This window comes from Jaculus jaculus, chromosome 3 (genome assembly GCF_020740685.1).
Source record: "Jaculus jaculus isolate mJacJac1 chromosome 3, mJacJac1.mat.Y.cur, whole genome shotgun sequence".
NCBI classification, from domain to species: Eukaryota; Metazoa; Chordata; class Mammalia; order Rodentia; family Dipodidae; genus Jaculus; species Jaculus jaculus.
The window spans coordinates 108,797,934-108,809,270 of NC_059104.1; the positions used below are offsets into that span (position 1 = coordinate 108,797,934).

Sequence of the window (11,337 nt, forward strand, 5' to 3'; positions counted from 1 at the left end):
CTCAGCCATGTCTCAGCCAGTCCCTACAGCACAGCAAGGTCTCGACAGCTGCAGTTGGAGGCTGGATATTGCTCTGTAAAGACATTTAATAAAATCTTGCACAAAGAAAAATAACTAGCATCAGGAAGTCTTAGATTCCTACTGTACACTCATTTTTTATTGCAGAACAATTCATATTAGCCAAATTATGGAATCACCCTGGGTGCCCAAAGACAATTGTATGAATAATAAATATGTGGTATGTATGTACAATGAAGCATTATTTACCCATAAAGAAGAATAAAACCATGCTGTTTACAAGGAAATGGATAAAACTGGAGACCATCATGTTTAGAAAAGGGAACCAGTCCAACAAAGACACATACTGAACATTCTCTCTGACATGTAGAATCTAGATTAAAGAGGGGCATGAAATTAGATGGGTAGCTATTTGGAAAGAGGAAGACCATCAGGAGTGGGGAAAGGGGACAAAAGAAGATAATACAAGGAATAAATAAATGATGATTTGAATAAGATGTTCCCCCATAAACTCATGTGTTCTGAATGGTAGGTTTCTAGCTGGTGGAAATTTGGGAAGGGGTACACTGCCACCTCAGTTTCACAAAAAGGTCATGGATTAGTATATTAAGAAGTGCAGTTTTATGTGCTTAATTAAATCTGCAAAATATCAGTTTGATTTTTTTTAATCCCAACATATAAATAAACTTCGAAAATAAGTCTTCCTATTGTGGTGCTTCATTTTATAATAAACTTGGGACTTGGTCTCAACTACCTTCCAGTCTCTGAATGTTCCCAGTCCTACATTTTCTTTTTAATATAGTGTAAAGGCGAGAGCCCAGGCGCACAGCCTGGAGACGCTGCAGGACCCGCAGCCCGGAGCATCAGACGCGGTGAAGTCAATGGCTTGCTTTCTGTCTCTCCCTGGAGCTCTTCCAGTCTGCAATTAAAAAAAAAAAAAAAATGGCCTCCAATAAAACTACTTTACAAAAGGTGGGAAAGAAACATAATGGAAAGAGTAAAAAGTTGAAGAGGCAGAGCCTGAAGAATTTGTGGTAGAAAAAGTACTGGATCGACGTGTAGTAAGTGAATGGGAAGGTGGAGTATTTCCTGAAGTGGAAGGGATTTGCAGATGCTGACAATACTTGTGAACCTGAAGAAAATTTAGATTGTCCAGAGTTAATTGAAGCATTTCTTAATTCTCAAAAGGCTGGTAAAGAAAAAGATGGTACAAAAAGAAAATCTTTATCTGACAGTGAATCTGATGACAGCAAATCAAAGAAGAAAAGAGATGCTGCTGACAAACCCAGAAGCTTTGCCAGAGGTCTTGATCCTTAACGAATAATTGGTGCCACAGACAGCAGTGGGGAATTGATGTTTCTCATGAAATGGAAGGACTCCGATGAGGCCGACCTGATGTTGGCGAAGGAGGCGAACATGAAATGTCCTCAGATCGTCATTGCTTTCTAGGAAGAGAGGCTGACTTGGCACTCTTGTCCAGAAGATGAAGCTCAATAATTGTTTGCATTGTTTTTATATATATTTATACATATATATATAAAATCTGGTCTTGGGTTTTGAATTACTGGTGTGAAAAATAACTACATTCTAATACAGATCAAGTTTGATACATTGGTTTTGAAAATATTGACAGTTGTCAGAATTTTTTTTATTTTACTTTTTGCATCAAGAGCACTGGTTACTTTGAGCTTTCTATAGATGCTTCTTAACAGTAGAATATTTGATACCATGGTATATTTCCTCTACATTGGAAAATAGTTTTTTCTAAATGTTAGGGTAAATTTTCCAGTCAGAACTTAATTCTAACTGGACCATTCTGTATTTTTTTTTTTTGTCCTCTCTCTCTCTCTCTCTTTGTGTGTGTGTGTGTGTGTGTGTCTGTGTGTGTGTGTATAAAATACTTACTGTAAGTGGCTTTGTTTTTAATATCCCCCTACCACACACCCCTCTGCCACCCCCTCAAAAAAAGATGGATGATGAGCTGTTATTCTATCCTAAGAAATCACTTCAGATTAAGTTCAAATTTTTCCTGAAGCCATGACCTTTGAAATTAGATGATTCTGTAGTTAACTGGATAGTTTAGGTTGGATAATTTAAAAGGCAGCCACATCATAATTCTTACCTATACCCTCCCATAAATTCAATAGTATATTTGCAATTTTTTTTTACTAACCAACTAACTCTTCATTCAATTAGGAAAACTAGACAAATCCCAGTTTGTTAATGGAACAAGACTTGTATAGTTCCTCTATGAAGTCATTCCTGTGCTTAAAGCTAAAATCTGTACTAAAAAATCACAGTTCATAGAATTTCTAAGACAATGCATGGCGATGTGATCCTGGTTAGAAATGGCAGTTTAGGGCCTGCTGGCACAACACTTGACACTATGAGTTCCTGACCTGCATGCTTCTTTACCCCGACTCATTCCTCACATGTAGGCTCAATCTTTTCATTATTTGGGTCACTGATTCAGCAGAACCCAGGATAATAACTTTGTAGTATCAGAATGCTATCTAGCTTTATATTGTTTACTTTATTGTAAATAATGGTGAACAGTGGTCAATAAATAGTTTTATATTCAAAAAAAATATATAGCATAAAGGCATCTGCTTGCAATAATTTTTTTAAACCTAAAAAACCAGCTGGGCATGGTGGCACATGCCTTTAATTTCACCACTCGGGAGTAGAGATAGGGGGATGGCCATGAGTACAATTGCATAGTGAATTCCAGTTCAGCATGAACTACAGTGAGACCCTACCTCGAAAAACAAAACAAAAACAGTGACCCAAAGCTTCTTGTAGTTTATGGAGCTTATAAAATTTTGCTTCATTACTTTTAAATATAAAAAAAACTTATTTTTGTGTTTTGTATGTCTTTATGCATTTCTCACATCAATTTAAGATTAGTTGATTTATGATATTTTTGCTATGTGTTTTTTAAATGTGGTGGAAGATAAGAGGGATTCCGTTTTAGACCACTTAGCATGTCACTTTAGTTTAACATGTCAGCGCGTGCTAGAGCTTTAAGAAGGGTGGATTGTCCATTGTTTCTTCACTTTTTAAGGTTTTTAAGTATCTCTTTAAACTTTATCTTTTATTTGTTTGAGAGAGAGAGAGGCAGATGGAGAGAATGGGCATGACAGGGCCTTCAGCTACTGCAAACAGACTCCAAACGCATGTTCCACCTTGTGCTTCTTGCCTACATGGGTCCTGGGGAATCTAACCTGGGTCCTTTGGCTTCATAGGCAAGCACCTTAACCACTAAGGCACCTCTCCAGCCCCTTCTTCACTTTATTGTATGTGTGTATACTGGTAGAGTACGTGTGATATATTATATGTATGTGTTTGTGTACATGTGTTGTCCGGGTGTGTGGAGACCTGTGTTCTCTGTTCCTTCCTGAGACAGGATCTCTCCCTCAATGGAAGCTGCTCTTTTAGGTCCACAAACCCCATCAAGTCTCCAAGTCTCCCTAATTACAGAGGATTCAGATGGGAAAAAAATGAAACTAATAATTTGGCCAAATTATTGAAACTTTTCCCATTATAATAAGTTTGTAAGGACATTCAGCCCACTCATGGGCTCAGCTTGGCCAGAGCTTCAGTGGTTCTTGTACAAGAATTTGGATACCTAGGCCTTGGGACATGTATGCTTTTGACTTTTGGAAAATGTTCTAAGGCAGCAGAAATTTTTATTGCTGCTTTATTGTCTCCTAATGACAATGATGGAATCCAAGGGATTTATTCCCAAAAGCTCAGGTCTTGTGCTTGATGACTCTGTGACTATGCTGACAGATTTTTCATAACTTCCACTGCATTTTAAACTCATGTGACAGTCTGCTTTCAAATGTCTTTACAATTATTTCCTGGTTAATTTGGGTTGTCATGGGATGAGGGGAGAAAGAACCTTGCCTCTCGGTCTTTGGGTTGACTCTTGCCAGAGAAATCATAGCAAGAAATTCAGGGTGTGTCTCACAGTTCGTGTGGAGAACTTCCACCTGTGTGTGGAGCCCTTTCCTGTTTAGTGGTCCCCTGGGAACACCAAGTCAATTTCAATCAGATGATAGATTTGCATTTTTAATAGTTCCTGGTCCCCCTTCCTCCTATTTCTCACACAGGACCATATTAGTTCCTCTATCATTGTTTTGATTCAAATCCTGACAAGAAACAACGTGAAGGCAAGGTTTGTTTCAGCTTACAGTCTGAGGTTATAGTCTGTCCTGCCAGGGAAGACAAGGGACAGAACCTTGAAGCACCTGCTCACATTCAGTGCAAAGTGATTCTCCAGGTCCCACATAAGCCAGGTGCACATGGTGATGATGCATGCATCTGGAGTTCGTTGCAGTGGCTGGAGGCCCTGGCATGCCCATTCTCACTCACTCTCTCCCTCTCTCTGTCTCTAATAAATAAACAAATGAAAACAAAATCTTTAAAACAAAGCGTTGCTATTCAAAAATATACTTTCTCTAACTGAATCCTAGTTCTTGTTGTTTCATCCATAGTCAGGTTCTTAATAACTTATGAGCTCTTTCACAGCTCATCCCTTCCCATGCTCTTGTGCAGTCTGGATCATGCTTCACTTTTCTTACCCCCTGATTGATCTCCCATTCCCTCACTTTCTTTTGTTTAGTTTTTCTAGCTGATAGGCAGACTGATCTTTAAAAACATGGACACTGAATATATGTCATTGCTTTGCTGGAAATCCTCTAATGACTTTCTGTCAAATAGAGTTCAATTCCATTTTTAGAATCTCTAGGGTTTTATTCCACATGTATCTGCCACTTTAGCTAATCTGGTAAAGAGCAGGAATTAAAGGTGGTGCCTCTTGTGGTTAACAGTCAGCTATCTTTTCTTGTGGAATTGGTGAATCTTGAATCTTCCCAGTATTTTCTGCCATCTGTACAATAAGATGGATTCTCCAAGTAAGGATGAGTACAGCTTTGACTAAGGGAGATATACATATAATTTTGAGAGACATTTTGATGAGGATTCCCACTCATCTTGTCTAGAGAATAATGCAGGCTTCTCTATGTGGGTTGTGAGTTTCCTAGCTGTGTGATTCTGACTTGGTTCCTGCACTAGTATGAGCTCATGTTCAATTGTAGGACAGTTGGTTGCCTACATGGGGTATGCCACTATTAAGTATGTGTTTCTTGGCCATTTGGTGGTTGTATATTTTCTGGGGTCTCTTGCTTGTCCATGCTGTTGGTGACCATTGTCACAGCTCCCACAGCACTTTCCAGCATCATGAGGGTTTGTCAGGGGACTACTGGCTTTCCTCTGGGATTCCATGTGGTCTCTCCATGTCCTGAGATGGCAGCCTGTGGTGTTTTCAGCAGTTGAGTCATCTTTTAAGTCTGCTGGGTAACCATGTGCTTGGAACAGGCCTACATTGTTTTGGGGACCTCAGGGATCTCCCTGGCCAAATGCTCATGGGGATTGGGAAGGGTAACCTAATTATAGTCCTGGGATTAGCAAGCTAGAACCTGTAATTGGGGGTTTAAAACTTCCTCCACCTTCTACTGGGTGTATCTGTCAGATCCATCCACCCACATTCACTGCGGGTTATATCTTTAGTACTGATATCCTGGAGGATGGTTCCTAATGTACTGACCACATTAGTCTTTAGTTTTGTGTAGTTCCCTTATTCTCCCATCTTCCAGCTTACCCACTCTTCCAGCCCCCAAATTCTTTTCCTCTATTAGTTTGTTATTATCTCCTTCTCCCTTCCTGTTTTCACTTTTTTCTGGTCTTTATCTAGTTGTACCTCCATATTCCTAATACTTACTGCTTTTTACCCTCTTCCTCAGCTGGCCCATTTTAGAAACAACATGTGATAGACAACATGCAGTGTTTGACTTTTATAGACTGTGTGAACCTTACTTAGCATATTTTCCAAGTCCATCCATTTTCCTGTAAATTTCATCATTTCATTTTTTTCCTTACTGTTGAGTAGAATTGCACTGTGTATAATAACACATCTTCAGTATTCATCCGTCTTACCGATGGCATCTGGATTGCTTCCAGTTCCTAGTTATTATGAATGGAGCAGCTATAACCATGCTTGAGCAAGTATCTCTGAGGTAAAGAGTGGTTTCTTTAGGGTAAATGTCCAAGAGTGGACTAGCCGAGTCAGATGGTAGAACTATTTTCATGTTTTTCAGGAGTCTTCATACTGCTTTCCATAGTGGTTATACAAGTTTACACTCCCACCAGCAGTGAATAGGGGCTCCTCTTTCTGCACATCCTTGCCAACATTTGTTGTCATTTGATGTTTGATGATTGCCATCCTGAGTGGAGTAAGATGGAATCTCATAGTTGTTTTAATTCACCTTTCCCTGATGGCTAGCATATTGAACATTTCTAAGTGAGCAGTGGCCATTTGTATTCATTCCTGTGAGACTTCTGTCTTCAATTCTTTGGCCCATTTTTGAGTCATTGTTTGATTTTTTTTTTTTAATTTTACCTACCTCTTTATTAGAATGAGATATGAGCCTGCCATGGCCTCTAGCCACTGCAAACAAACTCCAGATGCATGTGTCACTTTGTGCCTCTGTCTTTATGTGGTTGCTGGGGAAGTGAACATGGGACCTTTGGCAGGCAATGCTTTAACTGCTAAGCTATCTCTCCAGCCCTGTTTGATTTTGTTGTTGTTGTTGTTGCCTTTTATCTTTTGAGGTAGGGTCACACTCAATCCCACAATGACCTGGAACTCATTCTGTAGTCTCAGGATGGCCTTAAACTCACAGACATCCTCCTACTTCTGTCTTTAGAGTGCTGGGATTAAAGCCATGTGCTACCATATCTGGCTTGATTTTTTTATTGCTTCATTTTTTTTGAGTTCTTTATAGATACTAGGCCTCTGTTAGACATATGGCTGGCAAAGATATTCTCCCATTCTGATTGATTGTTGGCTCTATTTATGATATGCCTGTCTGTATAAAAGCTTTTTTGTGCCAGGCATGGCGGTATATGCCTCCCTGCACTTGGGAGGCAGAGGTAGGAGGATTTCCCTGAGTTCAAGGCCATCCTGAAACTACATAGTGAATTTTAGGTCAGCTTGTGCTAGAATGAGACCCTACCTTACAGAAGAAGGAAAAAAAATAACAAGATTTTAGTTTTCATGAAATTCCACTAGTTGAGTGGTTAATTTTCTGAACTACTGAGGTCTTTCCCCATTCCTAAATTTTGGAGCATACTTCCTATTTTTTCCAGTCATCTTAAGGTTTCAGATCTTTTATTCACTTGAAGTTGAATTTCATGCATGGTGAGAGAAGTGGATCTAGATTCATTTCTCTACATATGGCTGTCTTATTTCTCCAGCATCCTTTGTTGATAGTGCTGTCTCTTCTACTGTACATTGTTGGCTCCTTTGCCCTTAGGCATTATTCTTTTGGTTTTTCAAGGTAGGGTCTCCCTCTATCCCAGTCTGACCTGGAATTCACTGCGTAGTCTCAGGGTGGCCTTGAATTATGGTAGTCCTCCTACCTCTGCCTCCTAAGTGCTGGGATTAAAGGTATGCTCCACCACACATGGCCTAGACATTCATGATCTTATTCTGGTACATTGTCTTGAATCATCACTTCCCTTCTCTTGACCAATGCTATTGAGAAAGTTAACGACTATTTTTGAAATATTTGAGTGAGAGATGGAGTAGAGAGAAAGAAAATGAGAGAAAGAGAGAATGGGTACACCAGGACCTCCTGTCACCACAAATGAACTCCAGATGCATGTACCACTTTGTACATTGAACCCTGGTTGTCAGGCTTTGCAAACAAGTGCCTTTAACTGCCGTGCCATCTCTCCACCCCAAGAGAAATTAATGACTCCTATGACTAGAAAACAAGACATGTACTTAAGGTGTTTTCTTACTATAGTCATCTTTCATTATGATTTTTGGCACATTTTATAGGCATTGAAGGAGTTAAGTTTCTTTTGGGCCTACTTTTTTATTCATATAAACACATTTTCTTGATACCTAGGTTAGAAATTCTAACGTTAGAATTTGCCTGACAGTCCATAGTATCTGTTTGGGAGTGCACAGCAGAGAGATGTAAAACAAAAAGCTAGCTTCTCCTGGGGCTCTACATTGAAATGAATTTACAATAAAACTGTGCTTACATCTAATAGTTACCTGCTTTTAAAAATATTTTTATTTATTTATTTGGGAGAGTGGGAGGGAGAGAGAGAGAGAGAGAATATGGGCATGCTAGGGCCTCTAGCCACTGAAAATGAACTCCAGATGCATGCACCTCCTTGTGTATCTGGCTTACGTCGGTCCTGGAGAGTCGATCCAGGATCCTTTGGCTTTGCAGGCAAACACCCTAACCACTAAGCCATCTCTACAGCTCCAACAGGCACCTACTAAATCTTATCTTTTGATCAGTTAAGTGTTAATGTAATAAATGTGTGTCTAGTGAGAATGTCAATGCAGTCTATGAGTACAGGAAAGTAAAGGAATAACATTTGAAACAACAATAATGAAAGCAATTTTGTTGTAGAAATGATCAATGAAAGACTTTAAAGCTTAAAACCTAAGTAATAGTTCTTTGGGGTCAGGAAATAGAAATGAGATTTTAGGAGGAAGAAAGGAAATAAAACCTTCTGTTTATGAGGTGCTTCTTCAAATAATTTCACCTGATATGTATCCAAATGCATTGCTATTTAGAATCCACTGGACCTTTAGAGAAAACTTCATTTTAAAACATCAGTTTTATAGAATTACATTCTTATAAGTGTTCATAATTGGAAAGATTTTAGATAACAATTTAACAATATATGAATATTTTCCTTTTATTAAAAATTATTTTTAGGAAATGTGTGAGTAAAAGTAAATTATGTTCTGTTCACGGCCAGGTTCAGTACTTGTACAGAGTGTTCTGCCGGCTCCACCCAGGGATCTCTTTCCCGGCTCTCCATGGCCCACAGCAGCAGATGAGAAGAATGGAAGTCTACAATGAATTGGTCCACAAGAGGACTACAGTACTCTTTGCTACTGATATTGTAGCCAGTGGACTGGGTAAGCAAGCCTCTTGGAATGTAATTTCTATGATCACGGGAACATAATTTACTTATGAGGTGCATTTTGGCCTTTACCTCACGTTTAATATTATGAATGTAACTCACCAATGATAATAGCGGTGAGAATTTTATCTTGCTTTGTAATTATTTAACCACTTGATTCAGGTGTCCCTCATAAGCTTAGGTATTCTGAATGCTAGGTTCTGAGGTGATGGAGATTTGGGAATTAACGCCTCCTGGAGGCAGTGTATTGTTGGGGTCAGGATTATGGGTATTATAGCCAGTGTCCCCTTGCCAATGTTTGGCACACTTTCCTGTTCCTGTTGTATACCCTCTGCTCATGCCATCATTTTCACCTACCATCATGGAGCTTACCCCTCAAGACCTGTAAGCCACAGGCTGCTCTTGGCTGGGTTATTTCTACCAGCAATGCTGACCTGCCAGGGTACAGCCATGGCTTGAAGGAGGGTCCCCGAAGAGAGGTGTGAAAGGGAGCAGCAAAATAACGACTAGAAGTCAAGTTCTGGTGCAAGCTGACAGACTAAGGCTGAAGGCAGCTGAGTTTTTCCTTCTTTCTCTCTCTGCCTCCTTCTCTGTTTCTTTTTTTTTTTTTTCTCTTTTTCTGTTTTGTTTCTTGTTTTTTCTTTTTCTATTTTTTTGTCTTTTTTTCTGTTCTCTGTTTTTTCCTGTTTCTATGCTTCCATGCTGCTATGCTTCTCTACTTCTTTGCTGCCACAGCTTTGAGTCTCAGTCTTTTATTTTCTGACCACGTCATGCAAGAAAAAACTTCAGTTTCCTGCCAGCTGGAGGATGCTGTGCTGGGGTCTGTGGGCTGCTGCCCGGCGGCTGTGGGCCCCTCACGGTGTGGGTCGGACGCGCCAGGCCCTGAGCTGTGGCGGCCCAGGCCTGGACGAGCTGTTTGCCCGCGGCGAGTCGCTTCTGACCTTCCTGGAGCACCGGGCGGGCTCTGAAGCCATGTGCCCAGGCAGGGCGCCCGAGCAGCTGGCGGCGTTCAAAGTGCTGAGCGACAAGGAGCGGGAACTGCGCAAGACCAAGCATTTGCTGCACGATGAAAATGAAGACTTAAAGAAGCTTGCAGAAAGTGAAATAGCATTGTGTCAAAAACAAATAGTCCAGCTGAAGCATCAGAAGAACCAGATGAAGGGGATTTGATCCTAGAGGTCTCTGCAGGAGCCGGAGGCCCAGAGGCAATGCTCTTTACATCCTAGATGTTTGACATGTATCAGCAATATGCGTCCTTTAAAAGATGGCACTTTGAAATCCTGGACTATTTCCCAAGTGAAATAGGTGGTCTTAGGCATGCTTCTGCCAGCATTGGGGGCTTAGAAGCGTATAGACACATGAAATTTGAAGGAGTACACAGGGTACAAAGAGTGCCAAAGACAAAGCAAGGCTGCAGGCACACCAGCACCATGACCGTGGCCATATTACCTCATCCTACTGAAATTAACCTGGTGATTAACCCTAAAGACTTGAGAATTGACACTAAGCGAGCAAGTGGAGCTGGGAGCCAGCATGTCAACACCACAGACAGTGCAGTCCGTATAGTGCATCTCCCAACAGGTGTTTTTTCTGAATGCCAACAAGAGAAGTCACAACTAAAAAATAAAGAAGTGGCTATAAAAAAATTACGTGCAAAACTATACAGCATGCATCTGGAGGAAGAAACAAGTAAAAGATCCAACTCTAGAAAGATCCAGGTTGGAACTAGAGGAAGGTCAGAAAAAATAAGAACATACAATTTTCCACAGAACCAGGTCACAGATCACAGAATCAACAAATCACTGTATGATCTTGAAACCTTCATGCAAGGTGACTGTCTTCTGGATGAACTTATACAGTCACTGAAGGACTATGCTGACTATGAATCTTTACTAGCAGTTATTTCCAGAAAAGACTGATGTGTTAGTAACCTTTCTCTCTACAGGCTGGGGACATGCTACAGCACATCACATTGTGTGTATGTATTCACCAGTGTTCTCTTGAACATAGGTTACCACAGCTGCAAGTGATAAGCTTACACTCAAGACAGGTTACTGATGGAGATACTAGTATACTAGTAAAGGACACCATAAAATCATGACTCCTGTGAATCTTAGATTCTCTGTCCAAAAAGAAAAAGGAAAATAGAAGCCGGGCGTGGTGGTGCACGCCTTTAATCCCAGCACTTGGGAGGCGGAGATAGGAGGATCACTGTGAGTTTGAGGCCTCACTGACTACATAGTGAAATCCAGGTCAGCCTGGACTAGAGTGAAACCCTACTTTAAAAAAAAAGAAGAA

General features: G+C 40.4%; 2 pseudogenes; both read left to right on the forward strand.

The window, feature by feature from the left end:
* Positions 1–958: 958 nt before the first annotated feature.
* LOC101595311 lies at positions 959–1,803 on the forward strand (annotated as a pseudogene).
* Positions 1,804–9,846: 8,043 nt separating this feature from the next.
* On the forward strand, positions 9,847–10,958 carry LOC101595020 (annotated as a pseudogene).
* Positions 10,959–11,337: the final 379 nt, after the last annotated feature.